At 36.2% G+C, this 22,191-nt stretch overlaps 1 long non-coding RNA gene across 1 annotated transcript in view; it reads left to right on the forward strand.

Moving 5' to 3' along the window:
* The window catches only part of LOC136007373 (uncharacterized), a 37,040-nt gene extending 15,313 nt beyond the window's left edge, over positions 1 to 21,727 (forward strand). The window contains exons 2-4 of the long non-coding RNA XR_010609669.1: positions 15,537 to 15,596; positions 19,231 to 19,315; positions 21,552 to 21,727. This is a non-coding gene — a long non-coding RNA (uncharacterized LOC136007373). The remainder of the gene's footprint in view (positions 1 to 15,536; positions 15,597 to 19,230; positions 19,316 to 21,551) is intronic.
* The last annotated feature ends 464 nt before the right edge of the window (positions 21,728 to 22,191 follow it).

Below are 22,191 nucleotides of genomic sequence, written 5' to 3' on the forward strand. Positions count from 1 at the left end.
CATTGGCAATAAGGCTTGGTAAGTTCCCCATTTTATCTGATGTTTTTAAATCCATGTCATCCAAAATAATTTTTAACGGGAGTTTTTTAGGGACTGTGTGAAGTGTTGCTGAATTCTCAGCCAGACATGGTAGATCATAGGTTTCTGTTTCATTGTTCAGTCATTACGGCAGCTATCTACAAGTTGTGTGTGCTTCCATGATCATGGGGTGCCAAGAGAAAGGCTGTTATGGGAATGCCGTTTTAGTGATCTTATTCCGGCAGAAAGTCCTTCGCCTGTGTGCAGAATCACATTCCTCTCTCAGGCCCAAATTCAAGCTAAGCCTTTGTTGTGGTTTAACCCTAACCAGCAACCATGTGCCATGCAGCAGTTTACTCACTCCGCCTCATGTCCCTCCCACTCTGTTAAGATGGGGAAGAGAATCAGAAAAAGGTGAAACATGTAGGTTGAGATAAGAACAGTTTAATAATCAAAATAAAGAAAAATATAATAATAATAACAAAAGAAAAAAAAAGTAAAATAGTGAAAGGGAGCTTGAGAAAGAAAGAAATAAACCCCAAGGAATAAAAATCAAGTGGTACACAATACAAGTGCTCACTACCCACTGACTGATACCAAGCCTGACCCAAGCAACGACAGGTCCCATTCAGGTTACTCCCCTCAGCTTATACACTGGGCACGACGTGCTGTGGTATGGAATACCCCTTTGGCTAGTTTGGGTCAGGTGCCCTGTCTCTGCTCCCTCCCATTTTCCCCTCCTCCCTGGCAGAGCATGGGACTGAAAGGTCCTTGATCAGGGTCAGTGCTACTTAGCAACAACTAAAACATTGGTATGTTATCAGCATTGCTCTCAGACTGAAGCCAAAACACAGCACTGCACCATCCACTAGGAAGAAAACTAACTCTAACCCTGCCGAAACCAGGACAGGCTCCTCCTCATCTCTTTGGTCAGACAAGGTAATAGTGCAGATGGCATAATTTTAATGGTTTCTTTGTCCAATTCTCTTCTTGACACAGTCCATAGATTTACCAGTGGATATATTTAATACTGTTATAAAGCATGCATTCAAGCAACATGTAAAACCCAATGTATTAAAATTACAGAAAAGTCCAGTAATGACGAAAAAGCTGTGGTTCCCAGATCACAGAAATGAGATGTAATCTATTGTCCAGTCTCCATCACCTCCATTAAGCCCATTAGCTACTTCCAACAATTACTAATAGTCACTGGTATTCTTGCATGAATTATTACTGTAGCATTTCTCCTTGTTATATCTATAATATTTGGTTATAAATAGCCCTTTTAAAAATAATCTGTGAAAATTAATCAGAAAGAAAAAGAGGATATACAAATAGCTTGAATAAAATTCAGTCTTGCAAGGAAGCATTTGCTACTGATTTTTCTGGAACAAGGATTTTCCCAGGAATGTGTATGCTAGGTACTAAGCTCCTATATCCAACTAACTAGAGAAAACAGGATTCGACAGAATTCCTGTCTTTTTTTGACAGGAATGTTTTGACTTTCAAACTGTTCTTCAGGGACATTTTCAGGGGCTTGCTTAGCTAAAAGCAGTTTCCATTGTGGCAAGGCCAGTGAAGGATTACTTCTGCAAAGTTTCTTATTTTGGTATGGAAACTTAGAGTGTTATGGCTTAATTGTACCTGCATATATAATACCAAGTAGAAACAAATCAATGTAATTTAATTCAGAACAGCAGCCAAGGAAGTGTCACAGAAATGATATTCAGACTGATCAAAATTTAAATGAAGAAAGATATCAAGGCTCTCCATTCATGAAGCACTATTCTGAAGGCAGCTCAAAACTTGTGCTGGAAAGCTAGAGAGTGATCTGAATGGGTTTAATGAGAAACAGATTTCATCAAAAGAGAACAACCTTAAAAAAATATCTTGTCAAGCATGCTTTCCTCTAAAACCATTTGACAGATGTTTATGCAGTTTAGTGAAAAATCTTTATTCATCTAGGAAAAGTGGTTGCCATCCTTCTTCCCTTCATGTTCTTGGGTAGTTAGTAGCATAATAGCTGATGCTGGGAATGGTGCACCTCTGCCCTTTCCTTGGGGTTGGTTTGGGTGGCCCAGAGTCTAGTCTGAATGGGGTTATTTGCTTTGATTGCTTTGCAGAGAAAAGAACAAGGCCAGAGGGTAGAGAATCTAAAAGCTGGAGTAGGAAACAAATTAACTGGGTTGCTGGAAGGGGCTGATCAGTTCTTGAATAGAACTGATGAGCTGCCAAGGACTGTCATAATGAAACATGCCAGTGCCTCCTGGGGGACCATGCTATAGACTTCCCTCTCAACAGGCCTTTGAAGGAATTTTGAACAGGCTGTTGTCAGAGAAATTGTTACTGCACTGTTGCTCCCCTTTCATTGTAAATGCTGGAGTTATTTAGTAGAAATGGCCTAGGACTGTGAATCTTTCTAATGTAAAACATAGCAGCTTATTCTTTTAGAATCAACGTTTTATGTATGCCTTGAATATGCAAGACAGGATGAGACTCAAAATTTTGCCCTGACTAGCAGTTAGTAAGACATCAGAAGCAGTTTAAGTAGAAAAGGTTGGCTAGGTACCACGAGCACTGGAAAGAATTTTTGTTTGGTCACATCAATAAATAAAATTCCTATTTAAAGACACCTCATAAATTAATTTGCCTTAAAATTTCATTTTAGTTGAGCTATTTCACTTTGTGAACATCTATTTTAGTTTGTCTGTAAGAAGAAAGAAACCAATACTTTCAGATCATTTTTGCTAGTACTGATAAAATTTATCTTTCAGATTAATTTAGGTATACTATTGGTGCAAAGCACTGTGAATTCAAGAAGTATTTTTCTGTTTATTTTCCCCTGCTGCTTATAAAATTCATGCAGAATCTGTCATTTATCCAGTGGTGGCAGTGTACATCTAGACATTATTTTCCTCCCCAGGTTTTTTGTCAGTTTGTAGTAAATTATTTTGCAGTTCAAACTTTTAATAGTTCAATGACACTAAATAGACACTATTTTGTATTCTTGAAAATAAGTTAGTGATGATGAAGATTTAATTTGTTTTTACTAGTATTTAGAGTAGTTTTCGGACAAGAATAGTAGTCTCAAGTAATATCTTGGTTTAAAAAAGCAGAAAATAATAATGTCATTGTACTTTTAAGCATTGTTAAAGACTAAAAGATGGTAGAAACTGCTAAATTTGGATGACAAAACATGCAAAGTTGATATTGAAGAAGTTTTATGTACAGTGATATAAACCCATGGCTTTCTATTTGTCTTTTGTACCCAAAGCAGAAGCTTTGCATAGACAATATCAGAAACAGCATCTTCAGAGAATCGAATATTTAAATCTGGCAACGGATGTTTTAAAAACAATCTTCAATTACAGATTCATTACTACTTCATTACTAATTACAGATTCATTACTATTACTAATCCATTACTAATTCTATTAATCCTATAACAATGGAATGTATCACTCCATTATGAGCACCAGGAACAGATAGTTCAGTGTCTTTACAAGCAGTGTCTAAGTTTAGGCTTTTAGATTGGGCCTGGGTGATCTCATAAAAATGTACAGTTTTTTTTTAAACAAGCAGTTTGGAGATGAAGCTGAATATACCATATTTTATCATTGATTTTCTTTTTATGTATAATGTTGCATTTCTCATCACAGAATTAAATGGTAGAACATGTAGAATTTCTGTTCTACTGTTGTCCTGGGTTCAGCAGCAGCAGTCATTTCTCTCTTTCTTAGTAGCTGGTGCAGTGCTGTGTTTTTGACTTTCAGCCTGGGAACAGCGCTGTTAACACCGATGTTTTTAGTTGCTGCTCAGTAATGTTTACTCTGACCAAGGATTTTGTGAGTCTCATGATCTGCCAGGGAGGAGGGGAAGCCGGGAGGAAGCAGAGACAGGACACTTGACCCAAGCTAACCAAAATGGTATTCCATACCGCAGCATGTCATGTCCAGTATATAAACTGGGGCAGTTACCCAGAAAGGTTAGATCACTGCTCAGGTCGGGCTGTGTATTGGTCGGCTGGTGGTGAGTGGTTGTATTCTCTTCCCTTGTTATTTCCCTTATCATTGTTATTATTGGTGGTAGCAGCAGTGGTTCGTGTTATACCCTAGTTACTGGACTGTTCTTATCTCAGCCCGTGGGAGCTACCTTTTTTTGATTCTCCTCCCCATCCCTCCGGGAGTGGGGTGAGGAGTAAGGGGCAGGTGTGAGAGAGCGGCTGCGTGGTTCTGAGTTACAGCTGGGCTTAAACCATGACAACTATCTATGCAGGAAAAGTATTTCATTCTTTCTTTAAGGTTAACCATACTTATCTGAGGGTTATATTAAACTCAATCTTTTTTCTGTATTTTCTGACCTGTTTGCAAAACTGAAACTGATTCTTTCACTTGCTATATCTGTTGCTATTGGTGATATCAGAAAGGTTTCCACATTTTGTTAAAATTTTTTCTTACAGGTAAGTTTTTAGAAGTTTTTGTCTAGTTTCAGAAAAAATCCTACCCATCTATAAGATTCTTCTGCCTCCTCTGACATCATTAAATCTTTGGCATGATTTTCAGCTTTTATCCCAAGTTGAATGTATTGTTGCAGTTTCCTGTCAGAAGGAAAAGTCTGTAGCATTTGCCAGCAAAGAACACCCCTGAGACTTTGTTCAGTTGCCTGAGCATAGCTGTCTCGTGCCCTCCGAGGTGCCCTGGAGTCTTCTGCTGGGTCTCCTGCTACTCCTCCAGGAGGAAGTGAGCTTCCCACAGGTCCTGCACTTTATCTGCCAACCGCATGTTGATGTTTCAGCATGTGTCTAGGCATGACAATAGGTGCTTATAGGTGAGCAACTGAATACAGCTTTGGGTTTGATTTATGTGCCAGGAAACTCAAGTCTGGAATACATGATGTTAGCTATATTGTGAACTTGAGTAATTAGAAGGCTTCTATATCCTCTCAGTGATGAGTTCAGACATTTCCTCTGTTTTTCAGTTGTGTTTTTCTTTTACCATTTAATTTCTACACACTAACTGTAAAAAGTAATTTCTTTCACTTACATAGCCTGAAAATTTGTTAGCCAAACAAAATGAGCATCCAAGTGTCATAAAACAAAGGATTAGAGTGTCATGACAAGAATACAGATTAAATAGGATCTCTGTTGATGCAAACTGTCAAATATCTTCCTTTTCCTAGCACACAGCCATGAATTTAGTTTTGTTTTGCCTTAAGCGATACTGAATTTTGGTAAAGACAAGATTTTTCCTACAGTTTATTACCTACTGAATTGAGAAAACTCATGCTCATTTGCATCAGTTGTTTATGTTGAATTTTTAATTAGATAGAAATACTGTTGTGTTTGACTTCACTATCGAGGAAACTAGAGGTATTGATCAGATATTAGTAAGTTATTCTAAGTAAGCAATGTAGATAAAACTTTATAGGTAGCTTGCATTCCCTATTTATCATTCAAAAGTTTGAGTGATAGAAGTGCTTTTTGTAAATGAACTCTGTGGAACACAGTCCTGTAGTCACACCAGCTTGTGTGACAGACACTTCAGTGTTGCATTTATACTCTATTAAATAATAATAATGAAAAGACTGTCATTCATGCTTTTTCCTGAAGATAGCAAGGGTGAATAGTCCCTGCCTTCCTTAGAGCACAGGAAATGCAAGAACTGAGTTTCTGGTCAAAGTGCTTGCTTGTCTACATAGAGACCAGACAAAAACTTCTTTACTTTTAAACAGGAATAACTTTCAGAAACCAAAAAGAAATAAAAAATATAAAACCTCAGTTGGAGAGAGAACAAATACAGCTTTTTTCCATATGGGCTGGGGCAATAAAAGAGACGCAGCAAACATGGTGAGTCCTGAGAACCAAATGCTTCATAATTATACTACACAAATTCAAGAAAATTCAAACTTTTTACTTGATTTAAAAGCAGCTTGTGTTCCCTTTTTCTTCAGAATGTTTTCAGTGGCAAACACAATTTCATTTCTGCAAATTTAAGGAATTTGCATGAATTTGCATGTCATTTTCAAATGGTATCTGGAAGAGAGATAGCACATCCAGCTTCCAGAAGAAATGTAGATTAAACAAAATTTGCTGAATTCTTGGCAGAAAATAAGTTATTTGAATTTCTGGCAGAACAATTTCTTCTCGTACGAGAATTTCTTCTGAGAAGAAATAACATTTCTGCTGTGGAAAAGCAGAGTGAGATAAACATGTTCTTAAAAATATAACATAAAGGATCAGGACATGTAAAGTAAATCATGGGTTTTCTTAAAGGATTGGGCAGTTGCTTACATCCTAAGCAGCAGTAACCTAAATTTACTGGAAGAGATTGAATTGAATCATAAAACATGTTTTTTTTTTCTGTGTTTTCTGCTTCTTCATTAAGGTAAGTGAAATATAGAAAATATAAGCTACAATATACCATACTTTGTGGTCCATGCCTAAATCAGACTAAGATTTGGGAAAATTAAAATTATATACCTTCTCCTCATCTGAGACATTTGTTCCTGACACACAAAGAGACTGTAGATTATTTAGGAAATTACCTGTTCTTTCGAATTACTTATTCTGTTCAATCTGCTCCCTCCTACCTCTGTTCCTCTGAATGAATATCTGGCAGCTGCTTACATGCTTTTGAGAGTTTCCTTATGCACTTGATGATGATCAAAGGATGTTTTTTATAGTACTTAGTAGGCTTATGCAGATGCAGATAAGCACCAATGAGAATTAGATGCTTGGGTACCTTTGAAAATCTCATTTGATGGCTGTTAAGAGCATTAAGTTCCCTTAAAAATCTAGATGTGTATACTTAGCCTATCCATAATACTGAAAGTGATGATGAATCTGGATTTAGGCAATTTTTTTTTTTTTTCATCTGATTTGTAGGCCTTTGAGAATAGATCAGAATCCACTTTGATTGATTTTCCAAACGGACATGGAATCATTCTTTTATTATTGCCTTAGTATCAGATGAATAGTTGGATAAGAGGAGAGGCATCCCATTCTTTTATTACCCTGGACAGAAGTGGGAAAGCAGTAAAGTACTGAGAAAATGGCTCAGAGAGGGAATGAAACTGTAATAAAGATGTTTCTAATCCTGTTGCTTATTTTCTATTGTAGGCAGACGGCTAAAAACAGGCTGGGGGGTTATTATAATAGAGGAAGTATATTATTCAGACACAGCAACAGAAATGCAGTGTAACCAAAAATCAAATATTTTCTCCCCTTTATTTTTGTCTCCTGGTGCCTTAAGAGCTGGGCAGAAGGCTGAGCTGTGCATGAGTCTTTCCTGTCCGTGCACCACAGCTTCAGGCAGTGGCAGAGCATCCAGAGCTACATTTGTACTAATGGTCCCCAGCAAGTGAAATGGTCAGATCCTGTGGCAAAGATCTGTGCTAACCATGGTCTCAGTTACAGCTGTTTATGCCATGAGAACTTATATGTGCTCCGTAACTACTCCAGTCTCCAAATGAGCTGTGATGCCCAAGGAGCAGACTGACAGCTGTCAGGCTGGGTTTTGTTGAGCTTTAGAATTCTATGAAGAGTTTTAGAATCTTCATAAATGGAGTTGTTTCTTAACAGCATGTTTTTTTAGGAATTATATATTTTCCACAAAGCTACAGGTTTGGATGTCATGTCCTTCCTGTCCCCAGCTGGCACAGGGCTCTGTGAGATTTCTGAAACAAGTTTAATTTTAAAGCACCTTCTAGGCAGAGTTTAAATATGCTTTGATTTGTAATATCTTCTGTGATAGCAAGCATTAGGAAACTGGAAAACTAGATTAAAGTTAATTTTACACTCTTTTTCCTAAAATGCACAGAAACTGCAGAAAATGGAGATAAAATATCTGTATGCTTAAAAAAACTTGTTTTCGTTTCCAGAGTCATTCATCTGGGTTTCTTTAACTCCTGTGATAGAGCTTGCAGAATGTACCATAAAATGGAAATATGAAGAATCCTCAAACTAGACATAGAAAAAAAAATTACTTTTACTCCAGATCAAGCAGTCAGCAGTATCAATCACATGGCTCTAACACTGCTGGTACTAGGTAATGAAGAGCACAGTGTTATTATGATGCAGTGCGAAAGCTGTGTTAGAATATATATATATATGTTTCTGATTTTCAGGTCATAACAAATGTTTTATTTCAATTCTAACTATCTGGTTCAATCCTTGGATTACTGAAAGTCATAAAATGATAAAGACACATGTATCAATAATTTACACAACATAAAAATTGAAAAGAAGAGCAGGAGATGGAAGATAGAAAGAAGGAGTCTGAAAGTCTGAATTAATAATCATTGATTTTTCTCTCTAATCTTCTTTGATCTCTGGCAACCTTTTTTGAATACTAATCTTTTTTATTGCTGAGGACAGTAAATGCAAACGGCATTGTATTCAAAATTCTTATTATTTCTGTTTCATTTAATTGGTGGTGTAACATTTGGATTCCTTGAGCTTAAAAGTGATTTCTTCTTTGAGTAATGAAGTTTTAACCTTACATATCTAAGAGATAAAATTTATACTTCCTGTTACTAAGGAAAAGTCACTAATGAACTTGCATATATGCTATACCTTATGCACTTCAGTCTTTCCTGCTTTCAGGAAATTTAAGGAGGCTATGAACCATGATAACTTTTTACATGATCCCTCTTGCCATTCCTACAAGATTATACAGAGAACGTTGTCAGTAATTCAGCTTGTAGTAGCACAGGAGTGCAACATTCTCTCTCACGATTTTTTTCCTCACTGAAAATGATGTGTACTTTTTCTGATTTTGCTTCTTCTGAATTTTCTAATGAAATACAAAGAGTTATTATATATATATGTATGTTAAATAAAAGAGTTTACCTACAAAACTTTTAGCATGTGCCTGAAAACAACATTCCAGCGTTATCGTCCATGCTGATTCTAGCAGTGCAATTTTAAATTCATCATAGAATATTAAAAGCCAACAAAAGAAAGGTTTCCGATGGAGGTAAGCTGGTATTTAGTATCTCTTAATGACTTGATCAAGAAAACATTACATTTCAAGTGTGTCTTTTACAAATCTGGGAAGCTTGGGAAACTGGGAAACGTGTTTTGTCAATAAACTGTAAGATGTACATTCAAGTGAAGAAACTGGAAAATTAATTTCTGATACAGATTGTGACTTTGTTTTGTTGTTTATACATGGTTGGCAAAGATTTCTTTTTAGCATTCAAGTGCAGTATGTATGATTTAATCAGGAATACACTATCAAAAGAATCTTGTTAAATAGAATAGCAAAACCCCCAGGAGGAATCTAGGAGAGGCTGTTCTGTTGGTGAGAAGTTGCTTTCCTTATTAGTTTTCATTTCAGTCCATTGTCTTTTATCTATTCATACCATTATCTTACCTTTTAAATATAATTTCCTCTCTATTTGTATTATGAAAATTCATTTATCAGAGTTATATTGTATTACAGCCTATATCTGTGGTGGGTTGATCCTGGGCTTGGCCAAAGACAAAGCCGCTCAATCATTTCCCTCCTCAGCTGGACAGGGGAAAGAAAATGTAACGAAAGACTTGTGGGTCAAGGTAAGGACAGGGAAGGATAACTCACCAATTACCATCATGGGCAATCCAAACCTGACTTGGGGAAATTACTTGCTTATAACCAAACAAATCAGAATAGAAATTTTATACAAAATAAAACCAAATCTTAAAATGCCTTTCCTCAAACCCTCCCTTCTTCCTGGGGTAAACTTTACTCCCAATTTCCTCTACCTCTTCCCCACCAGCAGCACATGAGGAAACCGGGAAGGGGTTTTGCAATCAGTTCATCACATGTTGCCTCTGCCATCCAGTGTGGGGTGCCTCGCACAGGGGACAGTCCTCCACGAACTCCTGTGCGAGTCCTTTCCACAGGCTGCAGCCCTTCATGAACTCCTTCAGCGTGGGTCCCTTGCAGGAGTGCAGTCCTTCAGGAACAGACTGCCTCAGCGTGGGTCCCCTGCAAGGTCACAAGTCCTGCCATCAAACCTTTTTCAGCGTGGGCTCCTCTCTCCACACGTAATGTAAAAGTATCAGATTATTTTAGACTAACTCGTTACATAAAAAGGCAAAGACAGACTTCTGTGGGGATCAAAGACATTCACGTATCATTGAACAAAAGATCATTTATTTGTCTATTTCAGTTTGGGAACTGGATTTCCAAATCAGACTTTTTTGGCAAGACTACAGTGGCCACACTGAACAGCTCACTGTCTAATACTGTGGGATAACTGTATCTAGAAAGCCATCACAGTGTGACCAATAAATCTGTGTTGCAGGTACACAGCAGACCCAGTTCATCCCTTCATATTGGAGAACGGGACAAATTTTGCCTTTCTGTATTTGTGCTTTATTTGGCTCATTAAAAATTAGCTGGAGATTAAAGCAGGTATTTTGTTCTCTATGAATTCCAAGAACAAGGAGGATATATGTTCTCTGTAAGCTATAAAAAGTGCTCCCAGTATTGCTCTCATCTTGGGGTCTGTGTGTAACAGTGTTTAAGGAATATATGAGACAAATATTAGAAGATGCAACTCATTTTCATGTACTCGTAGTGCAGAAGCTGTAGTCTGGAGGCTTTAACTACAGGATGCGACATGGCACTGATACGGTATCTATACTGAGAATAAAAGTGTGTGGTAAGAAGGAACCAATTCTTTGACTTCTTTTTCCTTCTTCTTCCCAGCCCACCTTCTGACATAGGACTTCTCTGAAATTACAAATTCTATATAGACCCATGTTTGAACTAGTTTCTGCAGAGGTTTACATACATTATGAAAGCAAGTTGCTTACTGTTAAATTTTAGAACTTTTAGACAAATGATTTTGCAAACATGAGTGTGCAATTTGCAAAAAAAATTAATTTATTCAACTTGTCTAAATGGCGTGGAAGTCAATGAAAATATTCAAATTACTTCAATAAATAACAAGCAGGAACTAAAGAAGAAATTCTCCTGTGGGTAAGCTAGGGTATTAAAAAAATATATATCAGGAAAAACCAATATTCTTACCAAAAAAGGTAACCTTCTCATGAAAAAAATCCATTTTTTTTAACATTCTTTCAACATCTGAGGATCGATTTCCATTCAGTTGTCACTGATGTATTTTGCAGGTACAACATGTCAGCTTACCAGTTTTGTAGACATTCATACCCTCTAGAATAAAAATTAAAATAGTCTTCAATCACTGCACTGGAATCACACTTTATGTGTTCCAGATGACATGAAGGATTTTAAAAACCTTGGCTTTGGGTTTGAAAGTATTATCAGCCACAGTATTAGAGTGACTATGTTTTAGAAATGCAATGTGTGGGAGAATGGAGTGTTGTCATGAAAGTTTATGTGCCCTTACACTAGTTTCTTGAAAATGATAATTGGTTTTATCCTTGTGCAACAGCAAGGGATTTCTAGTGTACCATTTAATTGTGCGAGTGCAATCTCTATAAATATGTTTTACTTCATCATGTTGATAATATTGATTTCATGGACCAAAAGCAGAAATATGTATGTGATTTTGAAGTAGTAAAACAATTACCATACGATGTAATGTTCTAGAAAAAAATTGTACAATATTTCCTTATGTCTGGAGTGTGGGTTTGGAACATTACCTTTAATTTAGGTACTGTGGCTGATTTGAATATGCACTTTCTGCCAGCTGGTAAATGTTACTTGTGCATATTATTGGCCTCTATTACCCACATTTGCTTCCTCCTTGTCTGCCCTTCTGTCTATCTCAGGAAGATGAGGGGAAAGATATGGGTATGCCATAAAGAAAATATTAATCTAGAGGTTGTTACAGACAAGGGTGACATCTGAACTTAATTTTTAATAAAATGTTAAGGTTATATTTATAACAGTACATACTCTTATACCTCTGATAGACATAACATTGTAAAAGAAAGAGAAATTCATCATCCATTTTGATTTTTCCAAACCAGTTAGTCTCCTCTGATACTGGCTAGTCCTGGTTTTGTTCTATATTATAAGGAGTGAGGGCACAAATATATTTCTGAGACCAGATTTGGGGTCACAGTTATTGTAGTGGGGGTATTTTTCACTGTTTTTTTTTTTTTGTTCTACTGCTGTGATAAAACCATGCAACCATGGAAAACATTTTACTTGTGTAACTATGCAATTGCAAATCCTTACTAAATAGCAACTAACCTGTCCTTCCCAATTGTCATTGTTTAATCCCAGCTGGTAACTCAGAACAACTCTGCTGCTCATTCACTCCCGCCCACTTCCCCCCACCTCCCAGAGGGATGGGGAAGAGAATTGAAAGAGTGTAACTCCCATGGGCTGAGATAAGAACAGTCCAGTAACTAAGGTATAACACAAACCGCTACTGCTACCACCAATAATAATAGTGATAAGGGAAATAACAAGGGGAGAGAATGCAGCCGCTCACTGCTTGCCAACTGATACCCAGCCTGACCTGATGAGCGATCTGGGCCTTCCAGGTAACTGCCCACCTTTTATACACTGGGCACGATGTGCTGTGGTATGGAATACCTCTTTGGCTAGTTTGGGTCAGGTGTCTTGTCTCTGCTTCCTCCCAGCTTCTTGTGCCCCTCCTCACTGGAAAAGCATGAGACTAAAAGTCCTTGATCTGAGTAAGCGCTACTTAGCAACAACTAAAATCATCAGTGTGTTATCAGCATTGTTCCTAGACTAAAGTTAAAAGCACAGCACTGCACCAGCTACTAAGATGGAGAAAAATGACTGCTACTGCTGAACCCAGGACACCAATTTTCAAAATTAGGAAAGAGGAGAGAGAGAGGGAGAGAGGGTGAGACAGAAGGAAACACTAAGATAATAAAGAATATATTCAAGGAAGAAAACACTGGCACCCTCTACTTGCATACAGTAGCAGTATGGGACCTGCTGGTGAAAAACAAGATGAAAGGCCATAACTTAGTTCACAGGTTATTTCTTCTTTGTTCTGAATCGCTTTATTTTTTGCTTCTTCAGAAACAAATATTGTGCCCTGTGACTGTTTCAAACTTCTCTATGTTTTCTTCAAGCACTAGATTAGTATGCCAGAAATCATGCAAATTTCTTGGCTTTGCAGTCCTAAGAGGAAGTCTCTCATTTTCATTCTCCCTGCTCCACTCTCATTTATTTATTTTCTCCTGTATACTTTCACAAAATGGTCCCTATGGTACGAATTCTTATTTATCCCTCTCTACTCTTTATATTGCCCATTATCCCATTAATCTTTGTAACACATTTAAATTCAGTTTCTGAGTATCTCATAGTGCACATCTCAGTGCTGGATTCCATCCCACATCCTCTCACCTTTCTCAGTGAATTTCCATGGGAACGGAAATCCCTGTTTTTCTATAGGGGAAAAAAAAAATAAAAATGCTGCTGACAGCAAAAAATATGAGCTTTCTTTCTGGGACTCTGTTAGACTTCCTAAACTTGAAAGACTCCATCCAGGTTCTAGGTCAGGTGTCTATTATTTTCCTGTATTGCTACCCCAATGACCTGCTACCACCATGTCTTTTTCTGTGGACTTTCACATTCAGATGTGGAAGTGAAGGGGGGTAGCTGTGGGCTGTTGAGGTCCCTGCAAGCTGGCTGAAGGCCACTGTGAAGCAGTGGCAGGTTGCCTCAGGCAGTCAGTCCCTCCTGTCCCCAGGCAGCAGTGCAGTACAGCTGCAGGAGCGGTCAGTACAACGAGCTCTTCAGGAGCTTGTGCTGAGCACCAGTGTGCCCATTCTTAGCAGCATAGCTAATTATTTTCCATGAAATAATAGTTACTCCCTCAAAATTTAACTTCTGAATATAGCTGGAAACTAATTTACAGTGTTTAAAAATGAGGTGTTTTTAATGACTTAACTGCATTTGTGTACAACCAAATCTTCAAACTATATTGTCTTGCCAGCAATTCCAGATAATGAGATGTATATTGTGAAGGTTAGTATGTGCCTAATATTGTATATAATTAGTCTTAAGTAGTGTTCTATTGATTTTTAATTAGGGATGCTATGCAGCACTTACTGCTATATACTTCAAACAGCCATGCCTAGTGCATTAAATAACAAGGCTGACATATGTTGACTATGAGTCCACACTATGGAAATCACTGACCCATCAAACTCTTAGTTTAATTTAAGTTTTGAAATCTTAAATCTCTCAACAGCTTTATGATGTAGTTGTCTTGCTTTATTTTCTGTATTCTTCTCTACTTAATAATAAGTATGAAGAACTCTCTTTTTTGTTTCAGCATTCATGGTAAACTCCTAAATTTTGCATTCTCACTTATAGCTTTCCTGGTGGTTTTCTTCATTGTTTTGTTTATTTGGGTTAAACTTTGTAGAGGGTTTTTTTCTTATGCACTTATATATAACAAGGGATCCTCTCTACTCTTAAGTGAAATATTTCTGAATAATCCCTAAATTCTTTCATGAATTCTAATATCTTCAAAATTCATAGATTTTTGAGTGTCATTGAAGTTCTCTTGTAAATTAATAAAATATATCATCTGCTTCCTTTTTTGAACATATGGAATTTGAGTTGGTATTTTTTCTTAGGACTCAGGCTCCAAACACTGTGATCAAGAGATAGATTTTTTCATTTGTTCACTTTCAAACGTAAAATTCCTCAAGCCTTTCCCTGCCAGCACAGAATAGCAATACCAGCATTCCAGACATCATTTTATATATATATATATATTTTATTTCAGTATAGATTTGAAGCTTTTCTCTGTAATGCTCATATGTTTATTTGAACTGTTGCATTCACCCTTTCCAATTTTGACATATTCCCTTCAAAACTTTAGTGTTTAGTGTGTGAAATTCGTTTGTCTCCTGGCAAAATCCAGACTTTCCATTTTGACTGTTTATTCTGTATGTTTATTTTATTCCATATGAAATAATTCTGTTCTTATTATCCTATTACTTATTACAATATGTAACATGTTGTATTTACTTTCCTTTTTTTTTCTTTGATTATCAAGTCATTCTTTTGTCCACTCATATTCTGTATTAAAACATACTTTCAGACTTCCAGGTATGTTCTATTTTTCTCATGCACGCACAGTATGCATGCAATACTTGGGGTTTCTAGTAGAATATTCTCCAGCATGTGTACAGATAGGCTGTGTGAAGGAGCTTACATACATTCTGACTTATTTCACGATCATAGTTAGAAAACTTATTTGCAGCAACTACAATAAGATATATTCCTTGAAATTAGATATCAAAAAACACTTCAGAGAATGAAATTTCTGGGACTTTACTCTTAACGTCAATTATAATTTTGTTCAGTTCTACACTCTGGTCTGCAGTGAGCTGCAAGTAAACTTTAGAACAAACTTCCCAATTTCTTAAATCTTCACTTTTCTGGGGGAAAGAAAACTAAGGGAAGTTTTTCTAAGATTGTTGATGACATCTTAATATCTTTTTTTTTTTTCTTCTAATTGGGTAAGAGGGGTGGGAAAACAGGGCTAAGTCAAATCCCCCTAATTAACTTGCAATGTTTCTTTTCCCATTTTTCTGACAGTTTCTCAGGGAACCACCAAATCTTTCAAGCACCATGGAGGCACTTAGGAGTCCCCACCAGGTATAAGTACTTGAGCACATGCTGGTATCTTCCTTTTGCTTAGCATGCAGGGCTGCAAAAGCAGCTCCCATCAGACAGCTCATGTGAGTTAATGGAAATATTTTGCAGGAAGAATTAATTTAGCATTATAGAAAAGCAAGAATAAGCTTTATACTGTCTGTTGGTTAGGTTTACGGGGATTGATTAGCCTATTTTGGATCTGGATTTGTTGGTGGGCCTTTTTTATAAGGGATGGACTCTGAATACAGACATAAAGGAAATGAAGATAGATTAGCTAGTGAGTCCATGAAGCTATATACCTTTAATTTTCATTAAAAGGTATCAAAGTGCTAAGAAAATAAGCTAAAATTTCATTTAGTGAGAATTAGTTATTTATATGAGTGACACCAGACTGTGACCAATCCCAGAAGAATTGATTTTTTGATATATTAAAACTGAATATTAGGCACAGTTTCAAGTTTAATACTATACAAATATCATATGACAGGAATGGTGTATGTTTGTAATTCTCCCTTGCCCTCTCCACACATTTAGTTTTTAGATGTTTATTCTCCAGATTTTCTTTCCAAGTTGATAAAGACCAGTTCTCATTGAACTGCAATGAGGTTATGGTACTTCTTCAAATTTTATGAACTCTTTTTACTTTCTTTTTTTTTCCCATCGTCTTTTTTTAATATAACAACACTAACAATCCACTACCTTGTGTTGTTCTGTGCAGAGTCTCAAGTTAGCACTTGGACTAAAATGGAATATGACTGCTTCTTTTCTTTCTCATTATCATGTTTTTTTTTTCTCTTTTTTCTTGGTGGGGTGCATTTTCAATGACATATTTGCCCTATTGAGAGCTGCAGGATTCTGTAAAATCTGTATGGAGACCCATTCCTTCATCATTATTTCAGTTCTAAGTATTCTTATAATTACAAATGTATCAGGGTTTCTGTCGCATCTTTCTAAAGATGAATAAATTAAACTTAAGTGGTCCATTATCAAAGGTGAAAAAAACCCTCATATTTTTACAAGTGTAGAATAATAACCCATATTCTGATTAATAGGATTAATGAATTAATTGCTCCTAATTGCACACTACCTGAAAAATTGTGACTGTTCAAAATACAATTATTTTTAAGCGTGTTCATGGAGAAGAATTGCCGTCATCTCTGCATGTATACCTCCACAATATAGCTCCTCACAATACCAAACAAAGTTAAAATTAAATAAATCTGACAGTCATTTTGAGCTTAATACTACTTTTCAAATTCCCCCAATAGCAGTTTTGTTGGCCCAGGGGAACGTAACTGCTGTACTTTTAGAGACAGTTGTTTTAGTGTCTTCAGATAATTCATTGGAAGGCTTTCACTATAGGAAAGGGAGTTTGAATTACAGATGTAGCCTGTACAGTGCAGTTAATAAAGGTGATGATTCCTGTCAATGATGTGCTGCTTCTGCCAGTGAGCAAACTAGAGTGCATTTCCTTGGGTAGCAAGGAGTGAGACGGAATGTAAGTCCCAGACTATGTGTGTAAGGAGTCAGTGATTCTTTTCAGTGAGCAAAATGCAGAACATGCTCCAGGAATGATTCATAGCTTTTGTTTGCCATCATTCATGCCTCTGCTTTACATACAGCAGTCTGTTGAGAAACAGTTTTCTGACCAAGCTGAGGTGAATTACTTACTAAAGAATTTCTTCCCCTGATCCTCTGGCATACTAGTTGACATGAATATAATTTGTGTTGCGCACTAACACCAATGTGTAAAGTCTGTGTAGCTTTAATATACTCTTTTTCTCAATTTAAAATTTTCCATTGCTGCAACCATAATAATATCAATAGAATACTATTTAATCCATTCTAGAAATATTCTTTTCCTGTTCACTGAAAACATATGCTGTAGGGTACACACACATATTTGGCAAGTGAGACTCCATAAGCAATATATATTCACTATTTCTTCTCTATTTCTGATTCAATTTCCAACATCCTTTTTTATCTTTATGAAAACACTTGTACATAAAACAGAGCGGTTCACTTTTTGTCCATTACTGTGCATCAAACAGAGTCCAGGGAGTAAGGAATGACACAGTCTTTAATGTATAAACCAGACAGCTTGACTTAAAAGAGTGACCATCACTTAGCACAACTGTCAAAATGCTTTCTGCTACCTTTCCTCTCATCCAGATTTTTATCAGAGTGTGAGTTTCCTTAGATGTTAAAAAAATTTAGGCATCCTTCCTTCCTCTTTCATCCCAAATGGGATATGTACTATGTCTCCCAGCAAGGCAAGTCGCTTAAATATCATTAGGAAAAAGAGAATAAGCTCTGCTAGGTCCATCATTGTCTTGAAATACAAGTGGCTCAAACAAACCTACTTCTCTGGCAAATGAGAAGAATTAGTACAGAACTAGAAAACCAACCAGAAGTGAGTGTAAGATTATTTTTCTTTTTAACCTGTTGGTTCCAAAGGATTTTTTTTTTTCATTTTTTGACTAGGAAACAGACGCATTAATTGCAGCGACAACTCTATCTCTAAGAGTAGTATAGAAAAACATAGACTATAAGAAAAGACAATCTGTCCATGTAATTGCCAAAAAAATCTTGAGAGCTGACATTTATTGATCCCTAGATTGTCTCTGAAGTTTTTAATTTGCTTTCTCTTTTCTGCAAGACAATATATTTTGTATTCTGTACACCTATGTAAGAGCCTAGTTAAATAGAAGATAATTGTTAATGTTGTTTGGTTTATTACAGCAGCATTCGTATACCTTCTATAATTTTTTTTCACTTAGACACTTCTTTTCCACTTATAAAAATATGTCTGTCAGTTACAGAATCCATGGATTTACCGATTACTCCCAGAGATGAACATGGAATTACCTTCATGTTAATAATGATTATTTCACTGTTTGTTGTGTTTGTAATTTCAAAGTAAACAATGCAATTGCTTTTTTGTTCTTTGACAGGAATAATTAACTACCTCTGCACAGTGTTTCCATAGAACGTATTTGCAAGTGATTTAGATTGTTTGTCTAGTCATGCTACAACAGACAAGAGGGGAGGGAGAAACCATCTGTCATTTAATGTATTTCTCGTTGCATTATGTATATAAAGCAAATGCTGGTTATGCATTAACATTAGCTAGATGGAAAATTTCTTTGTATATTTTTTCCTGCTTCTAAACTGTCATTTTTATAGTCTTATGTTTGGAAGATAAATAAATGCCTTCTGTTGCCTATAGTATGAGTTTCAGAGCTATGTTGAGAGAAAGAGCTAAAAGAGCCGTGTTCAAAGTACCTACCCTCTGATGGATAGATTGGTCTTATTTGTAGTGTGTATAGTATGCAAAAGGCTTTATTTATTGACTTGTCCTGGGGAAGTAGCTAATATGTGATTCTATCTTCCAGTCTTTAAAGATTAATCCCAGCATTTCTGTCTGACAAATGCCTGCCTCCTCGGTGATTAAAGTGGTTAAGCACTGGTCTTTGACAGCTGAGATGCTCTTTCCGTATGACTTATTGCCCTCAATAAAATTAACACACTATATATGACTAAAATTTCATTTGTCTTTACATTCTGTGAAGTTTCACAACACTTCAGGACAATACTTCAGACTGATTTTAATGTCTTCTTTATTTCTTTTCAGGTCTGGTATCTAGTTTTGTCCTTGGATTCATGAAAGAGAATGGATGCACTGAAGTCTTCACTCCTTTTCCTTTGAGCCTTTAAAGGTACTTGCCTTTAATTGCTCTGTAACAAAATGAGCAGTGAACTTTTACTGCCACAAGATAACAGAAACATTCACTGGTATTTACAGGACCTTTTGTTTCTTTTTATCTTAGTACGTTTCTAATTATGGTTTTTGTATTACAGAACAACTGAAGAATTCCAATTAGGAATGAGCCTCCTTTGTATTCATCTTTCTATTGAAAAAGAATTGTGCCATACCCTGAGGAGTTTACAGTTTGATTTAATACAAAACTAAATTAATTTAATAATTGGGAAAAATAGCTGTTATGAAAGAAGTCCATTTTATCAACCCAAGTGATGTTAACAGTGGTATTTTGTGGTTTACTTTTAAATCCAGCTTTTAAAATCAGAAGACCAAGCTGTTAAGTGTCACTTGGTTCATTCCCTCCCTTCCCTCGAGTAAGATTTAGTTCTTAAAGTTGGGACAAAAACTTAAAAAAGTGAGCTTTCATGGTTGCGCTGAAGTTTATAGAGACAAAAACTTCTGAACATTTTGCAAACTATTTCATGAGATTAAGGCCCTTTTATTCTTGAATGTTTATGGCTTCCAGTAAAATGAAAAATTCATAGCACAAAAGTTGGTTAAGCAGAGTTATATACTGCCTTGTAGCATAAATAGGGGGACTTTAGTGTTTATATTCCAGTTTAAAAAGTGAGCCTGTTTAAATACTTAGAAAGGTGGCATAAAAACAAAGAAAACATCTGGACTGTCCTTATTTTTAAACATTATTCATATGCCATCACTAGTCCCAGCTCTTATCTGTAGTGCCCCAACTACAGTGAGTATGAGGAAAACCTCATGAGCAACAGAAAACCTATGTTGGAAAAGAAACAGTGTACAAATCTTCATTTTGTTGCAAAATCATTTGCTATTTCCCCAAGACTACCAGAGTCTTGTGTCAGTTTTTCTCTTGATATCCTAGGATATCCAGCTAGCAGGGCAAGCAGAACCATGTCTCTAAACATGTTCCAGATGTCAAAACATCTTGTCAAAACATCTGATGGTGACCCATTTTCAACCTAAATATTCATAGATAATTAATATTGTGCTATGCATAGAAAATGAATATATGCATAGAAAATGAATATAAAATCCACAGTCACTGGGATGTTAAATTCTTTTTTTGCTGTTTCTGGGTAGATGAAGACTCATACTATGTCCTTAACTGAAGCCATGTTATTTTCATTTAGCATACTGATTTTTTCAGGTTCTGCACTAATGATTTAGTATCACAATTTTATTACAGCAGAAAAGGTGGTTTTGCCAGGTTAACTGAAAGCAGCCGAAGAATTTACTTGAATATTTCTATTGTATATATTTTTATTTACAAAAAGTCTGTTTATGACTAAAAGCAGCAGCACAAACATATTCATGCAATAGTGATATTACTGTAACAGATCTTTATCATCAGATGCCCAGTTACAGACCAGGCTGTTAGAAAATACCTGTTCTATAATAACTGCTCTAATTTTTCTACAAGTGCCAAGCCTTTAGAAACTACATATATAATCAAGACAACACATGTATACATATGGGCGATTCAATGAACAAATATGTCAGGTTAAAGAGCAGTGCCCCCAGGACCACTTTGCCTTTCCATGTCCTTTGCTTTTGTAAAAGCAACACTTAAATAAATTTCAACAACATTTTACAGTAGAGGTGATCCTTTCTTTTTTCATAATAAGGAAAGGTCAAGAGTTTCCGACAATGCTAAGTATTTCCTTAATCTGAAGACTATAACTAAATATTGAACTGTCAAGAAACCATGGTGTGACTTGGAGATATGTCTTACAGCAAAACATCCCCAGTTCAAAGGGCAGTGTGGACGTTTTTCTGCAACTTTGCCTCTTTGGTTAAAGAGCTTGTCATTTCTGATAATGGAATATAGACCATCTGTAGCCATTTACTTTAGAACAGCAATACAGGCTACTAAAATTTATAGCTGCATAATAGCCAGAAGGAAAAGAGGACAATATTTTAGAAAGAGCAAAAGTGAACTTTTTGCATATACTTTATACCTTAATTTGCAGTTTCGGCTCCTCAGTATCCTGGGTCTGTATCTTTTGCTAGGAAATAAATACAGGCATTTTTCACCTGTCTTAAATGTGCTATTGAACACTTCCTGTTGGGATATAACCATAGAATAGCTGTACTCTCAACATAATTCAATAGTTAGAACCTATAATGTTATTTATACCCCTTTTTTCTCCTTCTAGAGACAGGAAACAAAGTGGGGTGCCAATGCAAATGAAGAAAATGGAGAAAAATTCACCAGACAAAGAAGAGTCAAGTAACATACAGACTTCCCTTCTCTGATGCTGCTCCTGTATTACTCATTTTTAAGCTCTTCATTTTTTGTTTGTCTTAGCCCCTTATAAATACTCGCATAACCAGTCACTTTCTCTTAGGAGGCTTCACAAAATTGTACTGCATGGTATTCTTTGATTTAGGGATACTTAACATGCATTTTTCATTTAAAGTTGATGTTTTTTTCTTTTACCTGAGACGTGAATTTTTGTCCTTTAGGACACATTCTAGCTCTATATCTCTCCTTCCTCCTTTCTTCATCTCAGGTTTATATCTTTTAGTTTATGGATCAAATGTTGTTCGTCAGCCTACCTCTGTAAATCTTTCATGAATTAGTCTGGATTTATGTTGAGGGAATGGAGGGAAAATTGACTTCCTGCCTCTTATCTGGTGTTTCTTATCTGAAGATTCCTTTCCCTTTAAAATACAGCATTTCCAGACACTGAGCAGACATAAAACCGATATGAAAGCTCCTATCCATAGCAACTGTTTTTTAATCAGAACCTCCTGCTAAATTGTTTACTTCTTCCTTGATCTGTGCCTGTTGCC

The sequence above is a fragment of the Lathamus discolor genome, chromosome 1 (assembly GCF_037157495.1).
Source record: "Lathamus discolor isolate bLatDis1 chromosome 1, bLatDis1.hap1, whole genome shotgun sequence".
NCBI lineage: Eukaryota > Metazoa > Chordata > Aves > Psittaciformes > Psittacidae > Lathamus > Lathamus discolor.